At 39.9% G+C, this 25,198-nt stretch overlaps 1 long non-coding RNA gene across 7 annotated transcripts in view; it reads right to left on the bottom strand.

Annotated features, from left to right (window-relative positions):
• The window catches only part of LOC128118415 (uncharacterized), a 262,810-nt gene that overhangs the window by 48,305 nt on the left and 189,307 nt on the right, over nucleotides 1–25,198 (bottom strand). For 4 of the 7 annotated variants that reach the window (XR_008221194.1, XR_008221199.1, XR_008221202.1 and 1 more), the window contains one exon: nucleotides 125–23,610. The exons of 2 other annotated variants lie outside the window; for them this stretch is intronic. This is a non-coding gene — a long non-coding RNA (uncharacterized LOC128118415). The remainder of the gene's footprint in view (nucleotides 1–124; nucleotides 23,611–25,198) is intronic. One more of the 7 variants, XR_008221196.1, reaches the window with a different exon arrangement.

Genomic DNA, 25,198 nt, shown 5'->3' with positions numbered 1-25,198 from the left:
AAGAATCTGTGTTTTACAAATTAGTTTGGTTCATCAAAAGTAAATTTATCCTATATGCAAAAGGACACAAATATTAACTCATATTAGGATAATCTGCAATAAAAGGACATAAGTATCAACTTACCTTAAGACAACTGTAATAAAATGTAGTAACACCAATGACAATTGTAAGGGGTAGCTTTTTTCATGATTCTTGATATTTCTGCAAGATGGCTTCCTCTTGGACATATAGACTATAAATTTTTAGCTTACTTTTTCCTTATATCTTCCAGAGTCCTTTATGGGCATTTAGAGAGCTCTTTAGATGTAGAACTGCTAAGTCACTAAGCAGTGTGATGACAAAGAACCTTACCCACTTAACACTGGTCTAGAAGGACAGTGTCTACTTATCTTCAGTAGACTTCTCAAGTCAAGCAGGTTGGAGATTTGTTCTCAGGCCAGCTTTTGTGTGCAGCTTTCTTTCCACTCTTGATCCTTCTGGCAGCAAGTAGAGTTGACATTAAGTATGCTGCACACTGTGTCTTTGTGCATGATGTTTCTCAGTATGTGAAAAAACATCTCAAAGCCACTAACTTAAAAATAAACGTTTCAATCAAGTTTGAACTGATAAAACAAAAAGTCAGTTACCAAAATGTAGCAGGTTTCTTAAAACATGAGAATGCATAAGCTGTAGTGTTTTATTATTTGGAGAAGGAAGCACTATGAGTAAGAAGGGGATCCTGGGAGTCAGCGAAGAAAAATTTTATTCTGGCTCTTTGTAACTAGTGTGTGACCTTGGCCAAGTAGCAACTGTTGCCCAAAGTTCTTTCATCTGCAAAATGTAAGATGGGCCTTACCTAATGTTCCATCTGTGGCTAAGGTTCTGCAGTCTTAAGGTCTTATTAGATGTTTGTCGTTCATGGAATGACAGAAGTAGAAATTCCAAAGACAGAATTTCTAAATTGTAGAGATACTTGATGTCATATTATGTAATGATCTTGTGGAGGAGGGAGCTGAATGCCACCTTACCTCTCCAGAAATTTCTGGGTGGCACTACTAATAATGGGAGGCATGAGTGAATAGATTCTGGACCCCGTAGAAGGCTAGTGTGCAAGTAGCTTTTTCTCTCTTCCTCCCTCCCTCCTTCCCTCCCTCTCTCTCTCCTTCTTTCCTTCCCTTCTTCCTCCTGCCCTGTACCTGCTTCATACCCACCTCCCCTTTCTCTTCCCCTGCCCACTTACCCAGTATAGATCAAGCAGTCATATAATTTATAATCCTCCTGCCTTTGCCTCCTGTGGTGAGATTACTGGTGTGTACCATTATATTGAATGCAAGCGATTTTGCCTTGCTTCAAATACACTAAATAACAATGAGAATATTATAAAAAAAGGACTATACTGTGAGCCTGGAGGTACCTGTGCCAGGGCCATGGTCCAAGTAAAGCATTTAAATGACCAAGTGTGGCAGCTGATGCAGAATACAGAATATCAGGTTAGCAATGCTTGTCTTTTGGGAGAGGTGAATGCTGATACTAAGTAGTTATAGTGGTCTGGTGAGCAAATATAAATAAATGTACTGACTCTGAAGACCTTGGCACAGATGGTACAATAATGAGTTGTTTTGACAAGTCCAAAAAATGTTCCCGTCTCTCCTCTTTCCTTTGATTTGGCACCTACTTTACCTCATATTGATTTGTTCCTCATTTCCCTGGCAACAAAATTCACCTTCCTTATTTTCAATATTATATTCTCCCCCCAGAGTTTATTTCTAGTGCCTCCAACTTCTTCCTAAATGATTTATCATATTTTATTTCTCGTTCTCTACTAGTTTTCCTTCCAGTGAAAACATAAAAGCAAAAGAATACTAAACTGGCGTGAGTGCACTCTCTCTCTCTCTCTCTCTCTCTCTCTCTCTCTCTCTCTCTCTCTCTCTCTCTCACACACACACACACACACACACACACACACATGATCGTATTTCCCCAGTTATTTAGGAAGTGAAGGAAAAGGCAGACATGGAATTCTATGTGGTTGGCTTGAGAGCTCCCGCCAAGCTTCTCCAGAAGGTCTTTTGCCTCTCTGCTTGGCTCATCCATTCCTACTGTAGTAGGACAAATGGTGCTTTTGATTCATGCTTATAAAAATCATATACATCCATTTAATGTTTCAATCAATCTTCACATTGAGAATTCTTCCCTATTTAAACAGTATGATAATTGAATCAGAGCACAGAAGGCCACCATTGCAATAATGACCTCTTAAAAATCATAGCTACATCTGCAAAGCATTTAAGTTTATAAAAGACCTTTGTAGTCATGATGGTCATCCAATCTCGCTTGGTTGACTTTTAAGTAATGGATTTTTTAGTTTATAGATGAAGACAGCGAACGTCCCCGAGTACACACATATGCATTTCATCAAGTCAAATGACTTTCATCTAGCTGTAGCTAGGGCCACTGACAGTTTGCTCTAAACTCTCTGCTGTCTCCAGATACTCCTAGCTTGAGTGCTCTGACACAGGAAAGCTCTACCAGATGAGAGGCTGCAGCATAGTCCAGTTTTTCACTTCTGCCCCAGTCAATACACCTTTCTAAGATCACCTGTGTGCTTACAAATGGGTTTTTGTGGAATGGTGCCGTAATCATTGCTCCCCAAATCCCTATCATTTATGATGATGGAGCCTTCATTGTTGTATCTCATTTCTGAAACTTTAAAGTGAATTTGAGAAAATGCAGTTACAGTGACTACTAAATTTGGGTAGGCACTTTAAATAAATAACCACCCAATGAAATATTTTTGCTTTAATGTATACATTTTTGAGTCATTTAAAAATACTTTCTCTATTTTTGATGACATGTTTGTATTTGTGTCTGCCTGTGAGTATGTGCACTGATGGGAATGTCGTTCTGTGTGCTGTGAGTGTCTGTTGCTCTGATTTGGTTGATAAATAAAATGCTGATTGGCCAATAGCCAGGCAGGAAGTATAGTATAGGTGGGATGAGCTGAGAGGAAAATGCTGGGAACCAGAAGGCTGAGTCAGGATTCGCCAGCCAGACACAGAGGAAGCAAGATGTGAAGGCAGAACTGAGAAAAGGTACCAAGCCACGTGGCTAAACATAAATAAGAATTATGGGTTAGTTTAAATGTAAGAGCTGGTTAGTGGTAGGCCTGAGCTAATGGCTGAGAAGTTTTAATAAATATAAGCCTCTGTGTGTTCACTTGGGTCCAAGTGGCCTCAGGGCCGTGGGAGCCGGGCAAGGCTAGGAAAACCTCAGCTACAGTGCACACTGGTGCACTGTGGAGGCAGGAAGAAGGTGTCAGATTTCCCTGTGCTGGGGTTGCAGGCAGTTGTGAGCAACTGGATGTGGGTATTAGATACATAACTTGGGTGTGCAGCAAGCACTTTTGACTGCACATCTCTAGACGAGCCATCTCTCTAGCCCCACGAGCCATTAAACAAGCAACCCCATGTCTATGATGGCCATGTCTTTCTCCCTTCAAATGACATGTATTTTATTATCTTTAAGAAATTTTTCAGTGATTTATAGTCACATTTTATCAAGTTGCTTTGCTGTGGAAAGTCAAGATTAAGGCACATATGGCTTAGCTTCACAGTGTTTTATTTCTCCTTTCTCGTGTAAGAGTCTGTTATTACAGGGAGACTGTCTGTTAGGAGAGGGTATGATGATAAATTCTTCTGAAGTCTACAAAAAGAATGTATCTTTCCTAAAGTTCAGAGGAAATGTACTGAATACCGAATTCAGTACACAATGGTTCTTAGCGGTAGTGTCTGTTCATTCTGAGACTTAAAATATGGCTACCTAATTTGAAAACCTCTGTGACATCAGAGGACCCCGGACAGAAATAAGTTCCTATGAACTGCATCTGAGAAGTCAATAGGATATCATTAAAAAAAACCCAGCATTCTAACTATGGATAGAGCAATCCAAATAATCTGGCCACCTTGAAGGTATGGACATCAGAGTATCACCAGGGAGGGCTACAAAAAGACTCAGTGAGAGTGAGGATGGCAAGCGCAGAAGGCAGAATGCATTGTCTTGCTTAAGCACTGCTTCACTCCTTCTGCAGGTGCTCTTTTGTGAGTGTCCAGGTGGCCTGAGTCTCGGTGGCTCTGCTGATACCTTCTCATTCCATCTCTCCCTGAGCTGTATTGTGCAGACTCTTATCAGGGCAGCTCCTCTCAGCTCTCAGCTCTGACTCCTTAGGCAGCACCTAGAAATGAAGCTTTCTACAGGTTCATGACTTCTCATTGCTCCCTGATCACGGACTCCCAGAGAGATGCAATGATGGAGCCCAGTGACCTCGCATAAACTTACAGCAAGAGGTACAGAGTTTTTGATTGACAGCCTTGCTAAATGATACAGTCAAGAACTGAAACATCAGAGGTGGGAATCAAGGCCTGACTCTACCATCAAGTGTCTCCCCCCCACCCCACTTTGAAGAAGGCCCTTGACCTGCCCGTGCCTCAGTTTCCTCACTTGAGAAGTTGTGAGTTGTGTTTGGAGAGTACTCCTTTGGAAAAGCGCTACATTTGCTAATCATTTTCAGAGTGTTTACTGTGAGGCAGGGGCATTGCCCAGAGGTATTGCCCAGAGGCATGGGAGATACAAGAAGAAGCAAACTAGATTCAAGAATGACAGCAGGTGAAAACTATTTTGTTACTCTTATACGTCTTCATGCACACACAAGCCACCCATTCCATTGGTATTGTCTTTCTGTACCAATGATACAAAATGTTTAAAGCAAATCACAGTAAATTATATTTTTACTTGTTTTTACATGACTTTATAGCTCTTTCAAGAGCAAAGATTCATGGACATATAATACTGTCAAACGTTCCCTTTGTTTTTACAATTGGTTGATAAAGAAGTCGGGGAATGTAGATCTGTGGGCATTAGGCAGTTCTCATGTCTTAGGTCTTCCCAGACCTTTCCTTAGTGGAAGGTGGATGCTGTGTACCCAGGATGTGGTCAAACACGCTCCAGAGGGCAGCCCAGAGCTCTCCTACAGGCTGTGCCAGATCCCTGGGATGCTTCAACCTCAGCCTTGCCACCTTCAGACTGCTGATTCATGCTCCTGATGCAAGCTTAATGACCATGAACTGGCTCCATTTTTTTCTTTTCCTTCTTCTTCTTCTTCAGGAACATTTTCTTGGTAACCAGGCAGATGATATGCTAATGCAAATTGGCAGACTTGAACTTAAACTACAAAAATACGATCTGCCTCATGGAAAAAACAAGGGACCAAAGAGACTTCAAGGTCGTCCTCTGGATTTCTCTTGAAAGGCACACAATGAGTGCTCGAAAGAGATATTCGGGTATTCAGAAGGGACCTCTGGTGACCACTGGGGTTTAAGATCGTTATGAGCAACACTTCTTTTCATTTAAAATAAAATTCCTTTGGATTCTTTCCGTAATGTGCTGCATGAGACTCTCCACCCATTTCTCCTTTTGTGCCAGGAGCTCTGGGTCTGTGCACAGAGAGCTCAGTGAGGCAGAAAAGCCAGAGCCTGCTTCTTCTCCAAAGCCATCCTGGTCCCAACCTGGCTGCATTTTGCTTCTGAGTCATGAAGCCAGGGTTCACTGGAGGTCACCACAGCTCCACCGGCTCATTTGGAGTTTTAATGTATTGCTGTGGAAATCGTGTTTAATCTCCTCTCGTCAGCTGGCTGGATGCTACAATAATATTACCCCGTGTTGCCACAATAGTGATTAAAATACAAGAACATGCGATTCCTGCTTCCACAGCCCTCTCTCAGGAAAGCAGGCAGGGATCTGCAGGAAGAATGAGCCTTCTGCAGCATGCAGCTATTCCCAGAAAGACCATTCCAAAGTCAGTTTATTAGGGCCTGAGATTTCATGATGCTGCCACATGGAGTGCCCGGGCTGCTGCCTGTTGTTTTTATTAAGCCTCTCTCCTGTCTGACTCATACTCACAACATTTCTGACCATGGACTCGGGATTTACTGTAAAGTGAGTCATCTAAACAGAACGAACCAAGAATCTCCAGGCAAATTCAGCTTAGATTTGGAGCTGCTTTTCTATTCTCAAATGGCCTTTGCCTTTAGTATCAGGAAAAAACATTAGTAAGATGGGTCTGGGTGACTCTGTTAAAGATGCTAAAATAAATACATCACTTGGAGTAAGTCCATGCCCAAAGCCACAGCTTTCAGTTGGTAAAAAGGAAGATATTTGCTTTCCATTGGAAAGGTTACAGTGGATCTGCGAAGCTGATTTTTTTTTTTTAGTGTGATGTGTTAAGCATGGAAAGAGGAAAGACATTCCCAACAAAGCAGAATGAAAATGCAGGTTTTATTTATCCTGACAGAAGAGCAAGATCCAAATCTAAGTTTCAAGCAAGGCGTCAGTTTGACATACAGAAGGGTGTTACCTAGAACATTCCTGAGGTGATTCTTGCCACACAAGTGGCATGGGTGTCATCAGTACTCTGGAAGTCAAGCCTTACTTGGACCTGGACAACTGAACTCATAAGGTATCTTTAGAAGTGAGCCAGGGTGAACAACACAAACTTTAGGCATGGTGCTGTCAGTCTGCATGTCAGCATAGGGCAGATGGGCAACCCCCTTCTTTCCCTAGGACTGTCTGTCAAAAAGCAATAGGATACAATATCAAAAGGTCATCACCATCAACTCTGACCTAATAGGAGTCTCTGGCTATATGGTCCTAGTGAGAACATCACGTGTGCTTGGGTTCTTGCAACAATATCTAGTTAGTGAAAGAAGTTATTTGGGACTGGTAATTCCTATTACACAGATAAGAAAGATGAAGCAGAGAGCAAGTCAAACTTCCAGCAATCAAAGAACAGACTAGAAGCATTCTTTTTATGAGGTAAGGCCTTGGTTTGGGCATGGTTTGGATAGTAACATTTCTTTTGGGGAAGGGAAGGGAAGAAACAGAGAGCTGGGGTCCAGGCACAGTAGCTGAAGTCTGAGCTGACAGGGAAATCCAACAGGAACAGTTACCATGGTCCCATCTGAAGATACTTGAATCTCAGGAGCTCCTGTTCTCATTAGAGAACTGGACAAGAGTTGTGGCCCAAGTGGCACTTCCCGCCCAGATCAAGAGTTTAAAATGGAAATCAAAGTGCAGAAACACACCTGAAAGCACCTTCCCCTGGAAGTGTGACCGACCATGGCCGACTTGGTGATGAGAGAAGAGCAAGCGCATTATTGGCATTATTGAGCATTCTACTGAGCATGCGCAATAAACCAGCTACTATGCCAGGATCTCTCTCATCCATTTCCTCATCGAATGTTAGTCATGATGAACACGAGAAAGAAGAATTTAAAAGTGAGGCAGATTTATTTAGGCTCACATTTCCAGAGGTCTCAGTCTGTGGTCCACTGTGTCAGGATGAGAAAGAACATCTTGGCGATGGAAGTTGTTCATTTCGTTGCAGCAAGGAAGAGAGGGGAACGATGTACCACAGATGGACAAGGTAACGTTCAAAGGCGCACCCTCGGGGATCTTCCTTCAACCGAGTTTCACTTTTGCACTTTCTACTTCTTCTCAAAACAGTGATGCTGGAATGAGAAGAAGCCCCAGAAACCTCTGGGGGTGTTTCATAGGCAAACCAAAACAAATGGTCTTCATCACATGACAATCAGAACTATCCCCACTCTACTAGATCCAGAGATTTTAGTTCTAGGTGGGCTTCAGCTGTGTGTGTGTGTGTGTGTGTGTGTGTGTGTGTGTGTGTGTGTGTGTGTGTGTGTGTGTGTGTATGTGTGCTCTATTTGCACACATGTTGGGGGAGGTATGCCTGTGTGCACACAGAGACCAGAAGGGGACTTCAGGTGTCCTTCTCCATCACACTTAGCCTTATTTGCTTGTGACAGGGTCTCTCACTGAGCCTGAGCTGAGGTGACAGACAGAATGCGCCAGTGAAGCTCCTGCCTGTCTTCCACAGCACTTCCACAGCTTACAAATGCCTGTGTAGCCAAGCCTAGCTTTTTACGTGGGTTTGAGCTCATATCTTCACACTTGGGCAACACGTGCTTGTACCTAGTAAGCCCCCTTCCTAGGCTCCAATTCTGCATGCCCTTTGCATTAATTTTTAATAAAGGTGCCTATGGAATTTACATATATGTCATACTCAAGTATTGTAAAATACATGCTAATTAACTAATATCTTTACTTGCTATAAAATTGCGCCATCTTGTCATAGGCCCCACAGGCCAGAAGTTAATGACCAAAAAATTTTCCACTGGTACATCTGTAGTTTTGAATACACAGGAATATAGATGAATCTTTCTCAGAGAGAAGATCTCGAAAAATAGAAACCCATCAGAAACTTGCTCAAATCTATCAGTCATTTATACTCCCTTCTCAACCCATGTTGAGGGTTAGTGGATGTTACTGGTGTTCCTTATTCATGAGGAGAACTGAGTCTTAAAAAAGACACATTATGCTATTACTTTATAAATTTTTAACTAGTGGATGTTTCTTTCCTTCTTCATTATTATGTTTTTCAGTAAAGGGAATTGTAGATGATCTAATTTAGGCTATCATATATTTGAATAGTTCATTTATGACTTACAGAGTCATAGTTTTACATATGACCCACATTCTTTGCCATCTCTTACTGCACTGATGTCCTCCATCCATAAATACACACGTTATTTCATCAAAGTATTGGCTTCAGATCAGATTAAAACAGAATAAATCACTTCATTATACAATAGCAAATGTAATCATAGTATCAATGAGCCAGCATTTACCAACTATCTGATACTGTAGTCAAGATGTGTTTACTGACTGCTTACAGTTGGATTTTACCCACTGGAATCTTCTGTGTTGTTCAGCTGGACATGTGTTCATTTTGGACAAACATCTTTCTGAAGGATGTGACGAGCAATGCCAAAGGCTTTCAGCAGGATCTGAGTGTCTTTCTTTGCATGTATGGTGGTTGGCTGGAGATAAAGCATACATGTCTTTCAAGTGCTTTAGAGATGTAAACATTTAGCAACAGTTATTAGAATCTCCAACACTACCGCTTACTGTATCCTACAGACCAAAATACAGAAAACTGTATTGGTTAAGCTTTAATGAAAACATAGACTAGAATACCACAATGGGACCTGTAGACTCAGAATAACTGAGTGGTGTTTGCAGATTTTGAGCTAAAATTCAAATCTGTCAGTGGATCTATATAGTGGAAGGCACAGAAACGTGGAACTGAAGGCTTGCATCCAAATCTCATTTTGCAAGTTCTGGGTATACATAAAAGTCAGCAGGTCTCCTTGAGCTCCAGGGAGCCTGCCTTAATTTTACTGGAAAGTTATAAGAAGCAGTTGATCTAAGATGTGCAAAAGGGTTTCAGAAACCATGAAATTGTTGTCATAGAAAGTATTAGATTTACAAAACTGTCTAGAAAAATATAAAATAATGCACAAGTAGAATATAGAGTATTGTTTTCTTTGTTTGGCCTGAAATTTTATAATCCTGTTTTGGTTTATTTAATATACTATAAGGCACTTCATTATTAATCAACTGAAGAGACTCTGAGGAGAAGACAGTAGGCAAGAATAGGGACTTAGGTTCAGCAGAACTTGGCTCACTCTTCCACAATTTGTTGACCAAGGTTCCATGGCCATGATGCTTTTTAAGCCATTTACTTCATATACAAAACACATATAATAGTACCATCTATTATAAAGGTAATAATTTTGATTTTCAAAGAACTTGGTCCATTTGATTAATGCACAGACTCAGTGAGAATTATTTCCATTGCAAAGTTATCATAATCTTTGTTCTCCCATTAACCATGATTCTGAACATCCATATGCTTCCAGTACTGTGCCAAGCCCTGCTAGTTTTATTGTCTCCTTCTCCTCTTTGCTCATTCTTTCCAGAAGCAGCTGATTTGGGATTGCCATAATTACAATGAAAACACTTTGGATGCCTGATTAACAAGACAGTGTGATACTTATTCATTATACTAAATGTTACATCCTACAGAAACATCTGAAAAACAAGCGTCCTGTGAAAGATAAAGCCAGGGGACGGTCATGCATGACTGGAGACACGTTCTTATCAAGGTGACTCTTTTCAAGGTTATAGCTTCACTTAAGTATTCCTTTTCTCAAAGCGACTGTTTTGAAAACATTACCCTGCCTGCAGGAATCTGGTAATTGGTAATGTGAAGGCCTGTCTGAGAAGCAAATCACGGCTGCAAAGGATCGGATTTAGCATCATGACTTTTATTCATTTTTAATATAGAATTTCACGGCTCATCAAGAGCAGAGCTGGTCTGTCATGTCTCTTTGTTCCTTTCAGAGAGTGCCACGCTGTTGCTCTGTTGGAGCTTTTGCAAATATCAACACAGTTTAAGAGGAAGTGAATGACATTCTGTTCTCTCTTTCCCTGGTTTCTTTCCAAGTTCACTGATTTTTGTTGTTTTTTTTTAAACCTCTAAAAACCTCTGTTACAATTTTACCAATTCCATATTTGTAGCTCTCATTAATGAGTACCACAGCTTATCAAAAATCATCACTTCATATTAAATTTATAGTTGAGCCAATGTGATCTTCCTCCAGCATCTCTTCATTTCTCTTCCTTTTCTTTACATGACTGCAGACCTGAGAAGCAAACTCCCAAAGACTCTTCTTCCACAACTAAGAGGAGGTAAGGATCTCTCTCTTCTCTTTCAGCTTAGTGTTTCATCTCCCTCTTTGCTTCTAGGACCAGCTTTCATTATAATTTACCAACGTGCTGGGAACACATCAGTGATTCTCCAGATGACTCAACTGGCCCATGAGAGCACATTCCTTTCTGCATTTGATCTCAGAATAGCCAATATGTTCTTAGCATGAACCAGCTCAGCTTCTAACCTGTCAAGTTGCTGTTAGCCTCATTTTACTAGCTTTTAGATGATGAAAAGATGATGAATAAACCATACAAGTGTTCCTTAATCGCCTCTTCCCATCCTTAATTGCCTGTTCCCCTACATATTTCTTTATGCTTCTGTCTTCTACTTTCTCACTCACATATAATTGGTGGATTAGTAGGAGAGAAACGTCCAACTAAAAAATTATCTCAGTATTTAAATTAGCTTTTGCTCCAGCATGTGCTCTAGCCTCCAAGATGAAGGTTTAAACTTCATATTGTGCCAGATATTTTATTCTAAAAGCATTTCTGAGAAAGCAGAAAGTACACCTATAAATAAATGAAGAGAAAAGAAAGTTGGAGAAGAGAGAGGCATTGTGTTTAATCTATCCTTCTGTGACCTCTGATCACAGTTTCTGCCAAATTGTTTAGAATCTAGTTCTGTAACACTGAGCTGGCTACAGCAACCAAGTGGACACTGCCTCAGTGTCAGCTACATGCCTTTAATTCCAAGGCAATAGAAACCAGGGCTCCCAAGCAGTTCTAAGAACTGCGAACACACTACCCATGGCAAATAATTCCTGAGGAGTGCTCACGTGTGTGTACACATTGTACAAGTTTCGTTTCTGCTGCTGTAATAAAATGCCCTACAACATGCAAGTTAGCAAAAGAAGGCTTTATTTTGGCTACAGTTCCAAAGAGTTATAGTCCACCACGGTTTGGAAGTCATGGCTAGCTGGGCAGCCAGGATGCAAAGAGATCACACTTTATCATCATGGAGAAAACAGAGCAAGAGAAGCTGGGCGGTGGTGGTGCATGCCTTTAGTCCCAGCACTCAGGAGGCAGAGGCAGGCGGATCTCTGTGAGTTCCAACCCAGCCTGGTCTACAAAGGGAGTTCCAGGACAGGCTCCAAACTAAACAGAGAAATCCTGTCTTGAAACAAACCAAACCAAACCAAACAAAACAAAAAAAACAAAAACAGAGCAAGAGAACAAGGAGCAAGGTCAGGCAATAATCAAAGCCCACAACCAGTGACATGCTTCCACCAGCAATGTCCTGCCTCCTAAAGCTTCCATAACCTTTCCAAACAGTGCTGCCAACTGGGGACCAAGTGTTCAAATATATGAGCTCATGGAGGGGGCTCATTTCTCATTCAAACTGTATCACACATGAACATAGACATAAGAGCAAAGGGGTCAATATACAACAAATGTTTCTCATTCCCTTGACTTCTCTACTGCAAAGCCAACTGAGTACAATGGAGTATTGCTTATAGCCAATGACAATATTCTTTCTAGGTTCTTCTGAATTGTCAAGATGTTTTTATTGGGCCAAATGCGGTCTATGAAAGTGGAGCTACTATTAAAATAACATAGGAGTGTTGGCATTCCTATACAATAATACATTGAGGCTTTCATTTTCACTCCCTACTCCAAATCCCCATTTAGCTTCCCATGTGTTCATCGAGCACACCGAAGGAATGACATTATTATGTGCCTGTATACTGAAGGTGGTGTCAGGATAAGCAGGAGAGAATTTCTGAGATGTTAAGGACATTTTCGTAGGTGCCATTTATGGTGATTGCCCTGGCTTCTGTGTGCTGTTGGAAGAAATGCTCAAACAAAATGAATGGGATAGAGAATTTCTTTACCATGGTCACTCAGAACAGGTGAAAGTGATATCATACTTGCTTAGATCTGGCAACAGTGTGGAAGGTGTCATGGGGTGAGTGCTAAATTATAGATCAGTATGCATTAGGAGACAATTGGAATAGAAAAATGAGCTAGGAAGAGTCAGTTTGGCTAGAGAAGGTATAACTTGCATGACTCAGTAGTGATTATGTATTAGAACTGAGAGAAAGACTTAAGGACTCCAAACCACCATAAAAATATTTGCACAGCAATTGTTATTATATATCACTCACAGCGGTTAAATTATTCAACCAACTTATGAGTCCAACAAAAAATAAAGAAAATGTGGAAATATACATAATAGATTTTTTTTTACCATAAAGAGTGAAGTTATATTGTTTGTAAGACAACGGATGCAATAGAAAATGATCATAGTAAGCAAATTAATGCAACCCTAGGAAAAAGAAAGCTGCGTGTTTTCACTTATTTGTGACTATTGGATTTTTTAAACAGAGATACAGAAAAATCACGAATGTATATATGAATATAGAAGGACACATTTCTGGGATAACTCCTAGCTTCTGGGTTTGAAGAGCTGAGTGAATTTCTAACATGACATGAGCAAGGTGGAAATAGTTAGCTCTGTGAATGAGGTCAATTTTGGAGATGAGAATTCCAAACATCTAATGACACATTATGTAAACGTCTTCAGTGGTATAAAGTAGAGGAACACACATGTCAAGCTCAAAATAGAAGGTTGAGCTCCATAAAAATATCAGTATCTAGATTTGGGAGTCATCAGCACTACCAGAAACTCAGTAGTGAGTACGTCCAGAGACAAGGGGATGCTCTTAAGTTATGGGTGGAAGAAAAGAAATTAGCAAAGGAGAATTTTTAAGCAGGAGGGAAGAACCCAGAGGACAGTATTGATTCAGAAAGAGCAGGGGAATGCTCTCAAAATTAAATAAGATAAGCACACAATACTACTACTCTCTTTAGCATGTATCTATGCCAATGGTAAGACATATCAGTAGAGTTTAATATAAAAAAGAAAATTTTATCATATACATTCTAAAAAAATCATATATACATAACATTCAAAAATAAATTTGTTGTAAGTTTTAAAAAATTTGCATCTGCTACATAGAGAGTTGGTTTAGAAATCATTTATCTACAAGACAGTCTCTTCAAATTGTAAAAATCCAATGACAAAAATTGTGTCTGAGAAATATTACTCCCTACTTTTGGTGCTCATGAATCAACCAATACTGGATTAGGCCTCTTGTTCAGAGCTGGAAAGCTGGACAAAACAGATGTGATAATGTTTCAGATGCTAGACAATGGTTATCACAGGCAGCACTCCAAGAATGAAACATGAGGAAAGAAACCCTGCGAGCACCAAACTCTCTGCAGAGGCACAGGTAGGAGGAGAGACAGGTAGAGCACAGACACCTATCCAACCACAACTTCCAGGGTAATGGTATCCTGAATAATATGACTGAGTGCTGTAGAGAGGAATGCACAGTGTTGAGTGTTCGAGGAACTAAGCAGAAACACATGTGGATCTTCAAATTTTAATCTCCTAGAAGTTGAGATAATTGGCAAGTATCTATAAATGGAACGATTAGAGCTGGGCTGTGCTTAACTTATAACAAGCCAGTATGAAGATACACATCTGGACCATTCTGAAGGGACCACAGGAAAGTCAGGATATGGGAGGCAGCCTACATTTAGCAGACAGTGAAAGATACTTTTATCTGCCCCCCTCCCATGAACTTAAAAAATCAAATGATGAAAATACCAAGCTGATTCTCAAGTAAGTTGCTTTCTGACCAAAACAACCTCAGCACTCTTAAGAGGAGGAAGACAGCAAAATTCAGTCAACAGTTAAACTGCCAAAACGCCCATGCTTTACTAAGCACACAAAGTACCTTGGCTGGGTAATGGTGGCACACGCCTTTAATCCCATCCCTCGGGAGGCAGAAGCAGGTGGATCTCTAAACTAGAGGCCATCCTGGTCTACAGAGTGAGTTCCAGGGTAGTCAGGACAGCACAGAGAAACCCTGTCTCAAAAAACCAGAACAAACAAACAAACAAAACGAGAAAGTAGCTGTGATATAACCAAAACTTCAAAATAGATATCAATAGAAAAAGACTTAGAAGGACCAGTAACATGGCTCAGTGAGTTAAGGGACTGGTCATCAACTTTGAGAACCTGAGTTCTCTGTGATCCACATGGTGAAAAGACAGAACTGTCACCTGAAAAAGTGTCCGATGACCTCCATGCATACATATTAACACCCCCGCCACATACATGCAAATAAATAAATAAAATGCAATAATTAAAACATCTGAAATAGATACCAGCATTAATGAGAGGCTAGAACAGCTGTTAAGAGTTACAAACACACAATTTTAAGGAGACCCTTAACAAAGAAGGAAAAAGCACTAATGTGACATTTAGAGCTAAAATTGAAATGTAGAATCCACTGAATGAGCTCAAAAGCAAATTAAATGCTATAGAAAAAGATTCAATGACTTAAAATTACTTGTGTGTGTGTGTGGTGTGTGTGTGTGTGTGTGTGTGTGTGTGTGTGTGTGTGTGTGTGCGTGCTAGGGATTGAAATCAGATTATTAGATTTTGTATCAGTTACCTTTATCTGCTGATCCATCTCACTGTCTTGGGATCAGTGATTTTAAAGGTGAAAACAGACTCCAAAACCCAAAATACCTACAATATAAATTTATACCAGAAGTTCAATATTTTGGACTAAATGGGAAATTCCTTGAAAAACACAAACTGCCAAAGCTGAAAAATCAAAAAAGGAATCTAAGTAGCTATGCATTAATGGAGCTTCATCTTTAACTTAAAAATTAAACACATGAAAACATACAATCAAATTTAGGTCCTGGTGCCTTCATAATACAATATCTACTTAAGACCAGGTAGTTCTAGTAAACAATTTTCAAAAGAAAACAGACATATAGGGGTAACTAACCAGTTAAGTTAAGATAAGATAAGATGGTGAAAATCATCCCAATAATTTCACAGAAGATGTTGTGGTGGGGGTGGTGGGGTTTCCTTGGAACATCACAGTCCAGAATAGGGCAGTAGAGGTTCTGAATAGTAAACATGTACTTAAAGAATTTCATTAAGAGGGTGTAGGGCCATTCTAATTTGGCGAGCATCCTGGAATGGCAGGAAGTGGGAAACCTACAGACACAGGAAAGTGAGCACAACTGGACTGGACCATCAAAACAGTTGCAGCGTCTTTTTGGTTCAGGCTTAGACTTAAAACACAGGTGATTTCTTAGCCAGCCGCAGAACACCTTCACTTCCAAAGGAAGTGTTTGAGCATGGGAAGGACACAATAAAATAGATATATTGGGAGCTTGATCTGATGAAAGCTATCATACTGGAGGGAAGAAACTCAGTAGCAAGAGAGAGCAATTCTAAAGTGACCCTGCCTGACTCTTTAGAAAAGGAAATTTATACATGGTATCCAGAAGAAGTCCCATTCTCCAAGTATTAATTGAATTCTCTAAGAATTAATATTAAAGACCATAGTATAGATCACAATTACTAAGCTCAGAATAAACTTTATATGGAGTGGTATTTTACCAGCTAGACCTCTCCTCTGTGAAAGAACAAATATCACTTCCATTTATGTCATGTTCTTGATCTGAAAAGACACATAAATTCAGTCCCAAATATCAGCTCATGAAAATCACTCTACATAAGAGCCATGAAGCTCTGGTCCACAATCTTTCAACTCCACTAGGCTCAGGTAATTTATAATGGAAAGCAATTGATCTGTGCACATTGTACATTTATTGGATTTTCAATTAATTTGGGGAAGATGGATTGATCTACTGAATTGCAAATGGTCAGTGCTGATTGAGTCAGTTTTATCTGATGTCATCCATAACTTTATTTTCTTCATCTTAACATGATGTCTGACTAGTGCATTTTTTTTCTCTCTCCTCATCTAGTCAAGGTCTGTATGCACATGTTTCTCAAGTAGCTTCTAATCCTCTGAATTTCTCTAGTGAACACTGTGAGAGACTAAGTCAGACAAGAATTTGATATGTTTTGACTGCAAAGCAATAAACAAACCACTATGGGGGAAAGTAGCAATTACTGTTGTGAATTTGTTATCAGGGCAGCTGGTATAAAATAATTTTTATGACACCAGCCTCAAGAAAGACTTGCGAGTTTTGTTTCAGTTCCTGAATGAAAATCCCTTAACAGGTAAAAATGAGAGGCTGCAGGATCATCATGGATACTCTGAGAGTCTAGTTTTTTGAGGGGAGGGTTAAATATTGAAAGCTCGCCCCCTGCCATTCATGTACTCATCAAGAAGGGACTGATCCTGCTCTCTATGTTTTGGCTGCCATAGGAGAAGGGTGCATTCATGTGGCTTCAGGAAGTTACTAAGTAACCATGCAATCTTAAGGGCCTGCAGTACTTACTCTGTTTAAAAACAATTTTGAAGAATTAATTTAACAAGTGTACTTAACAGTGTTTAAAGTCCCCATCTTACTAGGCCCATCAAGTCTGGTGTGTTCACTCTGTGGGCTACAATTTTGGATATTCCCCAGTTGTGGTGTGGACATCCTTTTCCTCTTTAAGCTGTTGGTGTGTACAGGGCGAGCATTTGCTGTCCAAACAACACCGTGACAAAAGCTGCGTCTTTCTTGAGCATATCACAGTTAAGGGGGAGGAAACTTCCTATTAGCACTGTACTTCTACTAAGTGCCACAAAAGTTAGGGGTTACATCAGAGTTTCTCAACCTGTGGGCCACTACTCCTCTGGAAGTTCGAACGACCTTTTCATGGGGGTCGCAAATATCAGATATACTGCATATCAGATATTTACATTATTATTTAAAACACCAGCAAAACTACAGTTATGAAGTCAGCAACAAAAAGAAATTTTATGGTTTGGGGGTCACCACAAAATGAAGAACTATATTAAAAGGTCTCAGCATCACAAAATGAACTGTATTAAAAGCTCAACAGCATTAGGAAGGTTGAGAATCACGGCTTTAGACCATTGTGATTTTCAAAACACCATGTCAGGTTCCAGTTTTTAGACTTATCTACAGTACTCCATGTTAATAGTTCTGTTAAGTAGCAAAACAAGACATGCTCATGAAACACTTAACTCTTGTGTGTATCCCATCTTGTAGGCAAACAAGTCCGTGTCCAAGGAGTAGAATAAGTATAAATATATTCTTGTAAGTTCTTTACCCATATTTATTTATATGTAATTGAATTCGGGGATTGGGAAAATATTGGTCAGTATTTTTTAATGAAGTTTTTTAATATATGAAATTATAACCATGTAGTCAGGCAGGTACTGTGCAAACAACAGAGCAGATTTATTTGTATAGGACCAACTATATGCCAGACACCTTCTTATTATATTACATGCATTAAATTGATTAATCATTAGGACTGTCTCAGAAATAACATTTTTTTTAATCAGCCTCATTTAAAAATGAAGAAATTCACATTGGCTATGAAGCACAGAGAAGTTACATTACTCGCTCAAGGTGGCACAGCTTATCTCTAAGAGACGAAAATTTAGGTACTGGCTCCAGAGTTAGCCTGCAATATTTGATGATATTTACTAAGGGAATAGTATTCATGGCTCCAAAAGATACTTATTTTTTCAGGTACAATTTCTGATAACAGTTTTAGTAGTTGTATTTTAAGGCAAAGGCCATATCACACCATTTTGCTGCAATGAAGTTTGTGTTTGTATTGGTTGCTTTGCCACCACTGTGACGAATACCCAAGAGAACCCAACTAAAGGTGGAGAGGGCTATTTGGCTCACAGTTTCAGAGGCCTCAGCCCCTTTAGTACTGAGGTCATTGCTATGGCCTGAGGTAAGACTGAAACACCGTGGCAGAGTGTCTGGTGGAAAAATGGTAGAGAGAAGTTATTCACTTCATGGTAACCAGAAAGAAGGGCAAGAACAAGGAAAGATGAGGACAAGATAGACCTTTCAAAGGCAGATTCAAGGACCTGCCTCCTCCAGATAAGACCCAGCTCCTAATAGCCCATTCATTTAGAACTCCTCAGTGGATCGCCCCACTGATGACATCAACAACCATAGAATTTAATCACTATGAACTAACAACACTATGTGTGGACCATGCCTTCAAACACACAGGCCTGTTAGGAGAATATTTTATATTCAAACCATGACAGCGTTCTGTTGGAGTCTTCCACATTCTAGAAACAGTTGGGGAAAATGATGACTGGTCTGGCTAGGGATAGGAAAAGAATTCTGAGAAAAGATCGTTGGAGATGTCGTTCCTGAAGAGACGGTGAGGAAAACATCACAGTGGGTCTTTGTTAAAATATTTTGACATCTGGAGCACTCAAAAGTGTATCAGAAGCACAAAATGCTTGACATATTTTAAATAAGGAACAGAACATTATATTTTAGTACCATTTAAAATCATATATTTCAAAATTAGGTAATATAATAGAATCATCAAAAGTTCAAAATCAGCAGTGACATTATTTTCTGCTGCAACTTTGAATAGATAACAAATTAATGGCAGGCAGCAAGTATCATATGCAATGGGGAGGGGCTGCAGTAGGAGCAGAAGGTGAGCATCAGTTTCTGACATGTCACCTGTCAGGTGTTGTGCCCCCTTCAACTGAGAAAACAGAAATCAAGAAATGTACCAGTCACAAATAAGCAGCTACCCACACTCTGAATGCATAAAGCTCCATCTGGCTCTCAGCTTCATGCTCTTTTTGGGGTACCATTTGTTTCACTCTCCAAATCTCTTCATCTTTACCTTCTCAGGAAATATGAAAGCTATTCTTGATTTAAAAATATCTGTGGTAGCAGCACCCAACCCTGATCAGGGTCGATGGAAGAACACTTGAGGGAGGGAAAACTTGGGCGAATTAGCAAAGATAACTTTCTCCTCCTGTGGTCTCCTGCTCTTACTGCAAGAGGCTCCCTTGGTTGCCATAGACTTCATTTTCAGAGATAGAAAAGGATCAGGAGGCCTAGAAAGGGTAGAAGACAGAGGAATACTAAAGACCTAATAATACATATAAGGCTTGGAGGGAAAGAAGAGCTTGAGGTTTCTGTGAGGTTTACTTGGGACCTCCAGAGGCATTTGACAGGAAAAAATTATAGGTAGGAAAGTGTAGAGGGCCTGAGGTTGCTGTATTCACAGAGAAGATCAGGGAAACCAGGAATATTTATCACGCTGGGCTGTCTCTTCAGTGGAAGGGATGCATACCTGTTTCTGCCAGGAAAGCTGGAAACGGGTGTTGAACCGGATTTCCTTCTTGCCTGACTTGGTTCGCTGCTCTGCTGACTCAGGTCTCCACACAGATCCCCATAGCAGGGAAGAGTCTCAATATACTCATAGTAGCACCTGCCCAGTAATGGTTAGCTAAACAAGGCTACAGTCTCATGGAGGGGAGTGGTTAGGAGGAAGACAAGCTACTACAGTAGGAGAGATCCACGTAGCCGATCTCCTCCTTCTCCCAAGCCCCATAAGAAGAAACGGCTGTGTTAAGTCCAGAGTTGTACAAAGGAGATTGTTTGAGTTATTATGACCTGATTTAGGAACCAGTGACTAAAAGAGAAAGAGGCTTATGCTGGCTCATGGTTTTAGAGACTGGGCTAGCCAAGATCTGGTGGCTTTATCTGCTGTGGGATTCATGGAACTTCATAAAATTGTGGAAATCTGAAGGGGAGTGAGGACATGAGAACATACACTAAAGGGTAATGGTGACGCTCTCATGATAGCCAACCCATTCCTCTGAGAAAGGCATTCATTCGCTTTCGAAAGCCCCATGACTTGAACACCTTCCACTAGGTCCCAGGTCCCCATATTAAACACATTGAAACATTAATGTTTCCAGACATGATTTGGGAGGGATACATCCAAGTCATAGAAGAGATCTATCCAGCTGGAACACCAGTAGAAAGGCGAAAGGGCATACGTAGGAACCAGTACTGAGTATATCCAGGGAAGGTGAATATCAAAAATGATATAAAAAAAGGCACAGTTTTTCAGGTGGAGTGCTGTTACCTCTTATCTGGGAGTTCCTTGTTCTTCTTTCTCTAGCACGCTCATTTTTCTGAGACCATGGTGCTTCTCTGAAGTCTTTAACCCCCTCCATTGATGGCTGCTGAGGAAAAGAGCCACTTTTCTTCAGATGTAGTTCCTGATAGGCTTCCTATGTTGCAGTGGCTGGCCCCACAACTCAAGCACACACTGGCAGTAATAAGTGGACTGAGGGAGTTTAGAAAGAGGATATGAAATTGGAAAGGAAAACGTGGGGTGGATAGGAGGAATTGAAGGTGAAGAAATGGGATATAAATTCAATCAAAACACATTACACTCATGGGTTCAATGATCAAATAATGACTTTTTAAAAGAATGGTTCATGCTTTTCAGGAAACAATTCAGAAGGCTCCTAAAACTCGCACAACTTTGCTTTTAAACCTGGTTATCTACTCTTATTATGAGAACCCTCTACCACATTAATCTATTATGTCACCCATTCCATTTTGTTGTTGTTTCTTGGGACAGGGTCATACTATATAGCCTGGAACTGTCAGTGATCCTCCTGCCTCAGCCTTCTGAGTGTTGTGATTACTGATGTTGAGCCGAAGGGTCCTATATATGCACTCTCTTCTTAAAACCCTTTCGTTTTCATGTGTATGCTGTCCGCCATAATCCCACCCATGGTACTTTCCTTTATATCCTGAGGTTTTTGGTTTTTTCTTTTCCTTCTTTGAACCTTAGATGCTGTACTAAGTGCACAAAGTTATCACACAGCATCCAACATGGTAGTTACATCTCTTTGTTATTTTGCATTTTAGTCATACTTTATAAATTCTTAAAGCTAGTAAAATATCTGTATGATTAATTATTCTAGAGATGATCACTGTACAAAATAGGTAGTTTATATATAACTGGTAGGCTATTGAAAGGAACAATGACTAAATTTACTAAGAGGAAGTAGAAAGATAGTTTGCCAGCATCCAGTCCAATGACGTGAATTTAGAGAGAAGGAGACTGAACCCTAAGGAAGCTAGTGGACTTGATCAACAGAGTGACTATATGAGCCACAGAGAAGAGGAAATTTTAACATACATTGACTATCTGCCATGTAATAGGCAAAGTTACAAAATGATTTGTTTAATCTTTCAACAATCCTGTGAAGTAGTTTTATAGATGAAGGAAGACACACAGGGGTTATTGGGTGATCTATACCAAGTCATACAGTTTTGTAAAGAGCAGAATCAAGACTTGCACATCCCCAGCTGGGTGACAGTGCCCATGGTTATCCATTCAGACCTTCTATTCCAGTCTCTACTCTCCTATGCCATTTAATCCCCAATTGGTTGTCTTAGCAATGTCTTTTGTATTTATAAATAAAGAGACATAAAAATATTGTCTGACTACAAGTTCCTGATATAAGACAAAAATCTGGAAAAATGGTGAACACAGTCATAGCAAAGCTAACGAAGAGAATGAGGTTAATACTACCCATTAAGTGATTCCTGTTGAGGAACGTGTAGACTCCACTTAAATTTGCTATTGTCTCTTCCTCACAGCAGGTAATAAATCAATCCACCCTTTGCTAGCACATGAACTCGGCTATTCTGAGTCCACAATTTCTTCAGTTTTTAATATCCACTACTTACAAGAAAAAAAAGTTATGAAATAGCAAGAGTAAACACAGAGGTTTGGTCCAGTTGCTGTTCAAAGTAAGGATGATAACCATATTTCCATTTTGAATATTCTCCAAACTTGTTTTCTAGAGCTTTGTCAACTAAAGCCTACATCAAGCAAGATATTTTTAATCTCTCCATGCTTAGCCTTCTCTGCTAATTAAATTCCAGTTTATAATTTATTACAATGTTCCTTTTACTCATTCATCGTCTTTCTTTGTGCTCTAATTCTAGATTAGAATTTTGAAAATTTCTGAAGCGGTTGTAGACTCTAGCTTTCCTGTTAATTATACGAGGAACTGCAAAAGCAATTAAGCAGTGTCTCAACATTCTTCAAAGTTCTATTTGTAGTCAAAACCCACAGTCTCAGTGTTTACCTTATCTAGACTCTCTCACCTCTTTATAATATCTTAGGATAGTAGAACTTTCTTCCCCAGCACAGCCTAACCTATCTCAAAATGCAAACATGCTCTTGCTTCTCGGTGTCTTGGAGACCTTTTGTGCTTTCTTGTTGTCTATCCTCCTTAATTCAGCTACTCTTCATGACCTGGGCCACCATCTCTTCTCAGCATGTCAAGTTCTAACAATCTGCTTAGCACATTATTATGCAAGTATAGAGAACAAACCTCTTCCACATGATCATCCTTCAAATATCCAAGTACAGCTACTGTATACTACTCAAATATTTATTTTTTCCATATTAAATATCCCCAATTGTTTTGATTCTGATTATTCTTCAGAATTATGACCTAATATATTTGTGAGTTTGATAACATCTAATGAAATAGAATCTAAAGTTTTTGATATGGGCTACTGTGTTTGGAGAATATTGAACTTCCCTTTCCTCAATCTGGACACAAGTTTCTACTCTGGGAATCCATATTACATAATCTTTTCATCTTATAAGTGCTCTCATGTTATACCAAAAAACTAAAAGTTTACATTAATTTTCAGTAGGTATAAATTTCCAAAACCTGTACTTTACATTTAATGGTTTAAAGATAGAAGGTAGGGCCATTTGCATTCATTTCAGATGAATTGTATCTGGTTCACTTTTTTTTTTTTTTTACTCATTTCAAACTGCTGAAAATATCTGTCTTTGAGAATGTTATGTTTATCACTCAAACTTGTGTACAAGGGCTGCCTTTGTCTCTAGTTAAGTTGCAGGTAACAACTCACTAAACACTCATTCTGAGGGCAGCTGCTATGCGACTTTCATGGAAGTTATGTTTCTCCGTGTTGGCAATGAAGAAATTCAGAGGCGTTAACAAAAATACTGTTCTGAAGTGTATAACATAGCATACTTGAAAAGTCTGTATTCATTCTTTATCTTCATAATCTCCATAATCCTTTAGGAGGCTTATTGAGCCATGAGACCATGTTTATGATGGACCATTTCTCTGTTATAAAACATAAAAGAAGAAAACGTCTCACAAAGATGCGTATACTTTCCACACTTAAGATTTTTAAATAGTCCACAACATTATTAGCAACTGTCATGGCCCACACAGTGCTGACCTTGACCTGACTGGGGAAACAAAGGAATGAAGGAAGGATAGACACATGGACTGAAAAGCTGAGATCTGGTGGGCCGCGGACTCTGATGGAGACTTACTACCAGCAGCTGGAAACTCAGTGTGTTTATTTTGTACACCTGAGTCTAGGATTCAGATATATTGTATAGAACTTAACAAGAAGGGGGGGGGGCACAGATTGTCTTATTAGCTGAACAAAGAGGTAGGTTTAGCTAATAATCGCAATAGGTGTTTTCTGTAGGGGGACAATCTTAGGTTGTGAACATCCAGAAGGAGAAAGCGATGGTTGATATTTTCTGTACACACTGTCAGCATCTGTACAGGGGAAGGTTTTGCCATTCTTGTGAGTCTGACCTGGCAGTCTTTGCCATTCCCATGGGTGTGGTAAACCCTCATGGAACTGTAGATCCTTGACATGGTCACACTCATGTCAACAATACACATTCACTAAGGACTTCATTCATGCCCCATAAGTAACTTCATTATTTATGCCACAAATATGTTATAATCCATCCCCAACTATATTTTTTACTTCATTTTTTTTTAACAAAGCAACTTGATAATTGGACCCAAGGCCCACTGAGTAGGAGGGAATCTGTGCCTGGTACTGGAAACCTAGACTATTACCCGTAGCTGGTAAGGGCATGGACCCTAAAAGAGAACCCACTACTGCTACTTCACTAAATTAATATAATCCCCAACTGCATTCTAAATACTTGCCATTATACTAACAGATAAGTGTGGCTCTCATCCCTCACCAAAGAAGTTTCTCTTTGCAGGATATTGTGAATAAAGCATTTATCTAATTATTCTTTATCAATAAAAAATCAGGAGTCAGATATCAGGGTAAGAAACTGATCAGAGAAGCAGCAGGGAAGCCACCAGTGACCTCCTATTTCTTCTGTTCCTCCATCCAAAAGGCCTGAGATCATCTCTCGGTCTTGCCTTACTACTTCCTATCTCCTCTCTGTCCTCAGTCCTCCAAAACCTCTATGGTTAATTCTGGTCAGCTAATCACTAGCTCTGACCTCTGACTCAAATCAAGTTTCACTGTCAGAGTGCAATCAAAATATCACACAACAGGTGAACATTATAGAAAGTCACAACTAATCAAAATGCAGAAAGCAAATGATTATGGGGTACCTAACCCAAATGATGCATCTATAATACAACACCTACACCTGAGGCTCAAGGACCATTAAGGAAGAGGAGGCAGAAAGACTGTAAGAGCCAGAGGACCAGGACTGGATATGTGCCATGTGATAGTATCTTCTCTATGTGTCGGATGAGCTTCACCCAGGTGATCTGAACAATATGGCTGCCCAAACAAGACCTAAAAAAAATGTCAAAACCATTATGACATGCCAATGTAGATGGGGGGATTCTCACAAGGCTTCACCCCTAGAAGCAGAGCTACAGGCAATTCACAGTTTTGGAGAGAAGTTAGCCAATC

Source organism: Peromyscus californicus, unplaced genomic scaffold (assembly GCF_007827085.1).
Source record: "Peromyscus californicus insignis strain IS unplaced genomic scaffold, ASM782708v3 Scaffold_22__1_contigs__length_63687245, whole genome shotgun sequence".
Classification (NCBI taxonomy): Eukaryota; Metazoa; Chordata; class Mammalia; order Rodentia; family Cricetidae; genus Peromyscus; species Peromyscus californicus.
This window is presented reverse-complemented; position numbering and strand designations above follow the sequence as displayed.